Raw genomic sequence first — 9,099 nt, 5'->3', positions numbered from 1 at the left:
CGTGCCAGCCTCACTGCAGCCCCACTGGACCCCAGGGACCCATCCATGCCAGCTTTCCTGAAAGGTAGGGAGGCTGGGTGGGTGGGAAATGTTTATTTGAATAATTTGTATATATGTATGTCTGTTAGTGTATGTGTATGTATGTCTGTGTGTATGTCTGTTAGTGTATGTGTATGTATGTCTGTTAGTGTATGTGTATGTATGTCTGTTAGTGTATGTGTATGTCTGTTAGTGTATGTGTATGTATGTCTGTGTGTATGTCTGTTAGTGTATGTGTGTGTATGTGTATGTATGTCTGTGTGTATGTCTGTTAGTGTATGTGTATGTGTATGTCTGTTAGTGTATGTGTGTGTCTGTTAGTGTATGTCTGTTAGTCTATGTATGTGTGTATGTCTGTTAGTGTATGTCTGTTAGTGTATGTCTGTTAGTGTATGTGTGTGTGTGTATGTCTGTTAGTGTATGTGTGTGTGTGTATGTCTATTAGTGTATGTGTGTATGTCTGTTAGTGTATGTGTGTATGTCTGTTAGTGTGTGTGTGTGTGTATGTCTGTTAGTCTATGTGTGTGTATGTTAGTTCATGTCTGTTGGTGTATGTATGTGTGTGTTTGTGTCAGTGTGTGTGTGTGTGTGTGTGTATGAGTGTATTTACGTCTGTTATCATATGTACGTGTGTGTAAGTGTATGTGCTTCTGTTAGTGTATGCATGTTTGCGTGTATGTGCTTCTGTTAGTGTATGCATGTGTGTGTGCGTATGAGTGTATGTGCTTCTGTTAGTGTATGCACATGTTTGCGTGTATGTGCTTCTGTTAGTGTATGTTTGTAAGTGTCTGTCAAATCAGTGAGAGTCTGTTTGTCATTTAGTGTGTGTGTCTGTCAGTGTGTTTGTGTGAGTCTCTCTGTCAATGAATGAGTGTGTGTCAGTGAATGTGTGTGTGTGTCAAATCAGTGACGTCTGTGTGTTTGTCACGTAGTGTGTGTGTTACTGTCAGTGTGTATCTGCCAGTGTGGGTGTCTGTCAGAGAGTGTGCTTAGAGGGACACTATAGGCACCCAGACAATTTCAGCTCATTGAAGTGGTCTGGGTGCAGTGTCCCAGTCCCCTTAAACCTGCAAGTGTAATTATTGCGGTTTCTCAGAAACTGCAATAATTACCTTGAGGGGTAACTCCACCTCTAGTGGCTGTCTATCAGACACTAGAGGGACTTTCGGGTGGTTAGGTGACCAAAAGTCGCCTAACTGATGCTGGACGTCCTCACCCCTGTGCATGAGGACATCCAGCATCTGCTAAATACCCATAGGATTTTAACCCCATCAGTGTCGAATGAGGGAGGGGGGGGGGGCACTACAGGGAATTATAGTGCCAGGAACACAGCTTTGTTTTCCTGGCACTATAGTATTTCTTTAAAAGGAGCAGGAAAAGGTGGAGTCTAAAGAGGAAGGGGTGGGTTCTTAATCAGGAAGCGGTGCGCCCTTGACAGGAAGGGGTGGTAAATTTAGATTAGGGGGTGCTCCGGTATAGTCATGCCTAGGGCAGCACAAAATTAAAATACACCACTGTGTGAGTGTCTGAGTATGTGTGTGCGTCTGTGAGTGTCTGAGTGCATGTGTGTGTCTGTGAGTGTATGTGTGTGCACGCGTTTATATATGCATACGAGTGGGGTTTTTTTTGGTGGGGGAGAGTTCCCACACTTTTTTCCCCAGGACTTGACCCCTGGATACGGACATTACAATGTAACTGCTGTCTGTAGAATACTCGGGGAACACAGCAGCTCACACTGGAGGGGGCAATTAACAAACCCCCCAATATCTTTACACTAAAGGGATACGGACATTACAATGTAACTGCTGTCTGTAGAATACTCAGGGAACACAGCAGCTCACACTGGAGGCGGTAATTAACAAACCCCCCTCCCCATGAATAGTAACAGATTTATATATGTACAATGTTTAATGGAGGATACACTGATATTTCTTGTTGTCCTGGACAACATAAGCTATCGACAGTTGATTTTTCATCATAGTTCCCCTTTAACTACAGCCACGTGTATTCCAGTGGTGTTAATTACAACACTTTAACAATGTGGTTTGCAACAAATATCCACAAACCACACATGTGTAACTCTGCCAATGCATCTATTATCACACAGGGGGTATGTTATAATGACATCTCATTAACACCTAATGGATCTTCAGTTTACAAGTAAAACCGAGGCAACAACAGGAAAAGTCTGTTCAGGGTGATTTACTAAAAGAGAGAATTGGAGGGAATTTAAGGCAAAGATAATTGAACAGACAACATTTTCCGGGTCAGACATGCTGCCAGTTTGACAACTTTGGCCTTAACTTTGAAATACACTTTGGATTCACTTTGAACTCTAAACCATTGTGACTTTGGTAAATAACCCTGAGTTCAGTGATTTTACTGCAGAGTCCAATAGGACTAGTTAGGACTAGTAGTAGGCAGATTAGGAGAATCTAGTAGTGGTAGTAGTGGTGCTGGGCTAGCGGTCGGGGAATGTCAGACTGAGTTGGGAAGCAGTGTATGGGCAGAGACACAGGGGGACCAAACACCAGCTAACACATTTCTGTGCACCCTCCTCACATTTCAAATGAGCAAAGGGAGGCACATTGCTTTAGAATGTGTGGGTTAGGAAGTGGAGCTAGGAATCTTCAGGACTTACTGGTGGCAGTTTGTTTTAATATAAATAAATAAATACATAAATAAACTATTTACAGCAACAACAAAGTATCTGATTTCTAAACACGTTTATAGTAGTTAAAAGACATATTACTGGGAGTGTTTTTGCAGTGACAATACAAACTCACACAAATGACAAAACACACAAATTACAGAACTCCTAAAAAAGATGAACAGTGGGAAAGAAAACGGGACATGGGGATGTGGTTCCAAGGGAGGGACTCTCTCTAAATAGGGGCATTTGGGTGTTGCCATACCTTTTTACAAACATAACTCGCTTTTTAGAAAGGCCTTAGATTAAGAAACTCTTGTCTTGCTAACGTAACCAAATGAATACACACCATGGTCTGCGAGCCATCTCAGTGCAGACACGTGGTAGGAAATGGGAACTGACATTCCGATCTCTGACATGCGGGCCTGGCACATGGGCAGTTTATGTAGTCCTGGCATTTTCAAATGTATTTCAGGACAAGTGGGTATTCAAATTGACTGTCAAATGTAGCCAGCGCTTGATGAATCTTTATATTTCAGACCCATCTAACAGGCTAACAGCACTCACAGGGAGCCATCACACTTTATATGTAATAAGGAAAGCTCCCAGTTTTGTCAAAGAATCACACCTTAAAGAAACAGTGACCTGTTTTTCAAATCCAATATAAACCTACCGATGAGGTCAATGTTATGATAGCTGTGGTTTTGGGACCAGGAAATGACAGTAAATGTTTTAGGTGTCCTTTTAAATTAGGAAAAAGCAAGAAGCAGCGTTTAAAATGGCCCAATAAGCTTTGCGTGTGAACGTGGCAAGCTGCCAGGCCTCAATTTACATGTTGTGCTCCCCCCCCACATGCTCTTTAGTCTTCTTTTCCCCTGGGCCAAATTTACTTGTAATGCATTATTAGGTAGAAAGCCTTGATGAATCCAAGGATATATATTACGATAACGCCACTTAGCCAAGCAGGAGAGCTACACAAAGCCCGCAAACAGAAATAAATACACTATGGTTTAGCTTTGAGACATTGTTCACAATGGCATAGTGACTGTAAGAAGTAACACACCCTGGGTATGTGGATCCTTATCCCTGGCACACATACACACCCTGGGTATATGGATCATTATACCTGGGACACATACACACCCTGGGTATGTGGATCCTTATCCCTGGCACACATACACACCCTGGGTATGTGGATCATTATCCCTGGGACACATACACACCCTGGGTATGTGGATCATTATACCTGGGACACATACACACCCTGGGTATATGGATCATTATCCCTGGGTATGTGGATCCTTATCCCTGGCACACATACACACCCTGGGTATGTGGATCATTATCCCTGGGACACATACACACCCTGGGTATGTGGATCATTATCCCTGGGGCAGCTACACACCCTGGGTATGTGGATCATTATCCCTGGGACAGCTACACACCCTGGGTATGTGGATCATTATCCCTGGGACACATACACACCCTGGGTATATGGATCATTATACCTGGGACACATACACACCCTGGGTATATGGATCATTATCCCTGGGACAGATACACACCCTGGGTATATGGATCCTTATCCCTGGGACACATACACACCCTGGGTATATGGATCATTATCCCTGGGACACATACACACCCTGGGTACATGGATCCTTATCCCTGGGACACATACACACCCTGGGTACATGGATCATTATCCCTGGGACACATACACACCCTGGGTACATGGATCCTTATCCCTGGGACACATACACACCCTGGGTACATGGATCATTATACCTGGGTATGTGGATCCTTATCCCTGGCACACATACACACCCTGGGTATGTGGATCATTATCCCTGGGACACATACACACCCTGGGTATGTGGATCATTATCCCTGGGGCAGCTACACACCCTGGGTATGTGGATCATTATACCTGGGACACATACACACCCTGGGTATATGGATCATTATACCTGGGACACATACACACCCTGGGTATATGGATCATTATCCCTGGGACAGATACACACCCTGGGTATATGGATCCTTATCCCTGGGACACATACACACCCTGGGTATATGGATCATTATCCCTGGGACACATACACACCCTGGGTACATGGATCCTTATCCCTGGGACACATACACACCCTGGGTACATGGATCATTATCCCTGGGACACATACGCACCCTGGGTACATGGATCCTTATCCCTGGGACACATACACACCCTGGGTACATGGATCATTATACCTGGGACACATACACACCCTGGGTACATGGATCCTTATCCCTGGGATACATACACACCCTGGGTATATGGATCTTTATACCTGGCACACATACACACCCTGGGTATATGGATCCTTATACCTGGCACACATACACACCCTGGGTATATGGATCATTATCCCTGGGACAGCTACACACCCTGGGTATATGGATCATTATCCCTGGGACACATACACACCCTGGGTACATGGATCATTATATCTGGGACAGATACACACCCTGGGTATATGGATCATTATATCTGGAACAACTTCACACCCTGGGCATATGGCTCCTTATCCCTAGGACAGATACACACCCTGGGTATATGGATCCTTATCCCTGGGACAGATACACAGCCTGGGTATATGGATCATTATCCCCGGGACAGATACACACCCTGGGTATATGGATCATTATCCCTGGGACAGCTACACACCCTGGGTATATGGATCATTATCCCTGGGACAGATACACACCCTGGATATATGGATCCTTATCCCTGGGACAGATACACACCATGGGTATATGGATCATTATCCCTGGGACAGATACACACCCTGGGTATATGGATCCTTATTCCTGGAACAGATAAACACCCTGGATATATGGATCATTATCCCTGGGACAGATACACACCCTGGATATATGGATCCTTATCCCTGGGACAGATACACACCCTGGGTATATGGATCATTATCCCTGGGACAGCTACACACCCTGGGTATATGGATCATTATCCCTGGGGCAGCTACACACCCTGGGTATATGGATAATTATCCCTGGGACACATACACACCCTGGGTACATGGATCATTATATCTGGGACAGATACACACCCTGGGTATATGGATCATTATATCTGGAACAACTTCACACCCTGGGCATATGGCTCCTTATCCGTAGGACAGATACACACCCTGGGTATATGGATCCTCATCCCTGGGACAGATACACAGCCTGGGTATATGGATCATTATCCCTGGGACAGCTACACACCCTGGGTATATGGATCATTATCCCTGGGACAGCTACACACCCTGGGTATATGGATCATTATACCTGGGACACATACACACCCTGGGTATATGGATCATTATACCTGGGACACATACACAACCTGGGTATATAGATCCTTATCCCTGGGACACATACACACCCTGGGTATATGGATCATTATCCCTGGGACAGCTACACACCCTGGATATATGGATCATTATCCCTGGGACACCTACACACCCTGTGTATGTGGATCATTATACCTGGGACACATACACACCCTGGGTATATGGATCATTATACCTGGGACACATACACACCCTGGGTATATGGATCATTATCCCTGGGACAGCTACACACCCTGGATATATGGATCATTATCCCTGGGACACCTACACACCCTGTGTATGTGGATCATTATACCTGGGACACATACACACCCTGGGTATATGGATCATTAACCCTGGGACAGCTACACACCCTGGTTATATGGATCCTTATCCCTGGGACACATACACACCCTGGGTATATGGATCATTATCCCTGTGACAGATACACACCTTGGGTATATGGATCCTTATCCCTGGGACACCTACACACCCTGGGTATATGGATCCTTATCCCTGGGACAGCTACACACCCTGGGTATATGGATCATTATACATGGGATACATACACAACCTGGGTATATGGATAATTATACCTGGGATACATACACACCCTGGGTATATGGATCATTATACCTGGCACACATACACACCCTGGGTATATGGATCATTATCCCTGGGACAGCTACACACCCTGGGTATATGGATCATTATCCCTGGGGCAGCTACACACCCTGGGTACATGGATCATTATATCTGGGACAGATACACACCCTGGGTATATGGATCATTATCCCTGGGACACATACACACCCTGGGTATATGGATCCTTATCCCTGGGACAGCTACACACCCTGGGTATATGGATCATTATACCTGGGATACATACACACCCTGGGTATATGGATCATTACACCTGGCACACATACACACCCTGGGTATATGGATCATTATCCCTGGGACAGCTACACACCCTGGGTATATGGATCATTATCCCTGGGGCAGCTACACACCCTGGGTACATGGATCATTATATCTGGGACAGATACACACCCTGGGTATATGGATCATTATATCTGGAACAACTTCACACCCTGGGCATATGGCTCCTTATCCCTAGGACAGATACACACCCTGGGTATATGGATCCTTGTCCCTGGGACAGATACACAGCCTGGGTATATGGATCATTATCCCCGGGACAGATACACACCCTGGGTATATGGATCATTATCCCTGGGACAGCTACACACCCTGGGTATATGGATCATTATCCCTGGGACAGATACACACCCTGGATATATGGATCCTTATCCCTGGGACAGATACACACCATGGGTATATGGATCATTATCCCTGGGACAGATACACACCCTGGGTATATGGATCATTATCCCTGGGACACATACACACCCTGGGTACATGGATCATTATATCTGGGACAGCTACACACCCTGGGTATATGGATCATTATATCTGGAACAACTTCACACCCTGGGCATATGGCTCATTATCCCTAGGACAGATACACACCCTGGGTATATGGATCCGTATCCCTAGGACAGATACACACCCTGGGTATATGGATCATTATCCCTGGGGCAGCTACACACCCTGGGTATATGGATCATTATCCCTGGGACACATACACACCCTGGGTACATGGATCATTATATCTGGGACACATACACACCCTGGGTACATGGATCATTATATCTGGGACACATACACACCCTGGGTATATGGATCATTATATCTGGGACAGCTACACACCCTGGGTATATGGATCATTATATCTGGAACAACTTCACACCCTGGGCATATGGCTCATTATCCCTAGGACAGATACACACCCTGGGTATATGGATCCGTATCCCTGGGGCAGATACACACCCTGGCATGTCACTGGAGGTAAATTGCTCAATATGGAACTTGATCACAGCACATCTATCTGTCTGTCTATCAATCTTACAATCTATCTGTCTGTCTGTCTCTCTGTCTGTTTGTCTATCTATCTCTCTATCTTTCTGTCTATGTATCTATAAATCTATCCATTCTTTCTGTCCATTTCTTACCATTAAAGTGACCTGCTAGCTTGTCCTATCTATTCCTGAGTTACACAATCTCTCCTGATTGCTCTTTCCATAAAAACTCTGCCCGGACGTGCAGAAGAGGATTTGATATATATAGGACTCTGAGAAATTCCTAACAAATCCCACTGGAGAAATGTAAATATACTGTTCTTACGATAAGGAGGCGAATTAGTGATTATGGATCAATAGTATATTGCACAGCCGTCAAACCACAGCACTTGAAGATCAGTGACACAGAGATACTAAATATTCCCTAAATGTTTACCGAACACACAGTGATTACTGGTAGATCGTTAACAATCTGTATTCTCTTAATGTGAATTATGACCCATCTGACTGCATAATCCAGCAGAGCAGGGTGGGATTCTGTATCGTTATGGTATCAACCTGCTACTGCTGTCAAAGAAATACAAGCAAAAACCTTACACTAAAAATATTACTATTTATCCATTTAGTAGCACGATGTGTGATAGGTCAGCACTGGTCACCTTCAATGAGTAACTCAATATTTTATAGTACATGTTAAGAGTTTTCATAAAGTTTAATGGCCATTGCATTCCAATGTAAATAGGAGGTTTTGATGGGGGGGTCAGAGGGAACACAGCAGCTCACACTGGAGGGGGCAATTAACCAAACCCCCAATATCTTTTACACTAAAGGGATACGGACATTACAATGTAACTGCTGTCTGTAGAATACTCAGGGAACACAGCAGCTCACACTGGAGGGGGCAATTAACCAAACCCCCTCAATATCTTCTACACTAAAGGGATACGGACATTACAATGTAACTGCTGTCTGTAGAATACTCAGGGAACACAGCAGCTCACACTGGAGGGGGCAATTAACCAAACCCCCCAATATCTTTTACACTAAAGGGATACGGACATTACAATGCAACTGCTGTCTGTAGAATACTCAGGGAACACAGCAGCTCACACTG

This window comes from Pelobates fuscus, chromosome 12 (genome assembly GCF_036172605.1).
Source record: "Pelobates fuscus isolate aPelFus1 chromosome 12, aPelFus1.pri, whole genome shotgun sequence".
In the NCBI taxonomy this organism is placed as follows: Eukaryota; Metazoa; Chordata; class Amphibia; order Anura; family Pelobatidae; genus Pelobates; species Pelobates fuscus.
Note: the sequence above shows the minus strand (reverse complement) of the source record.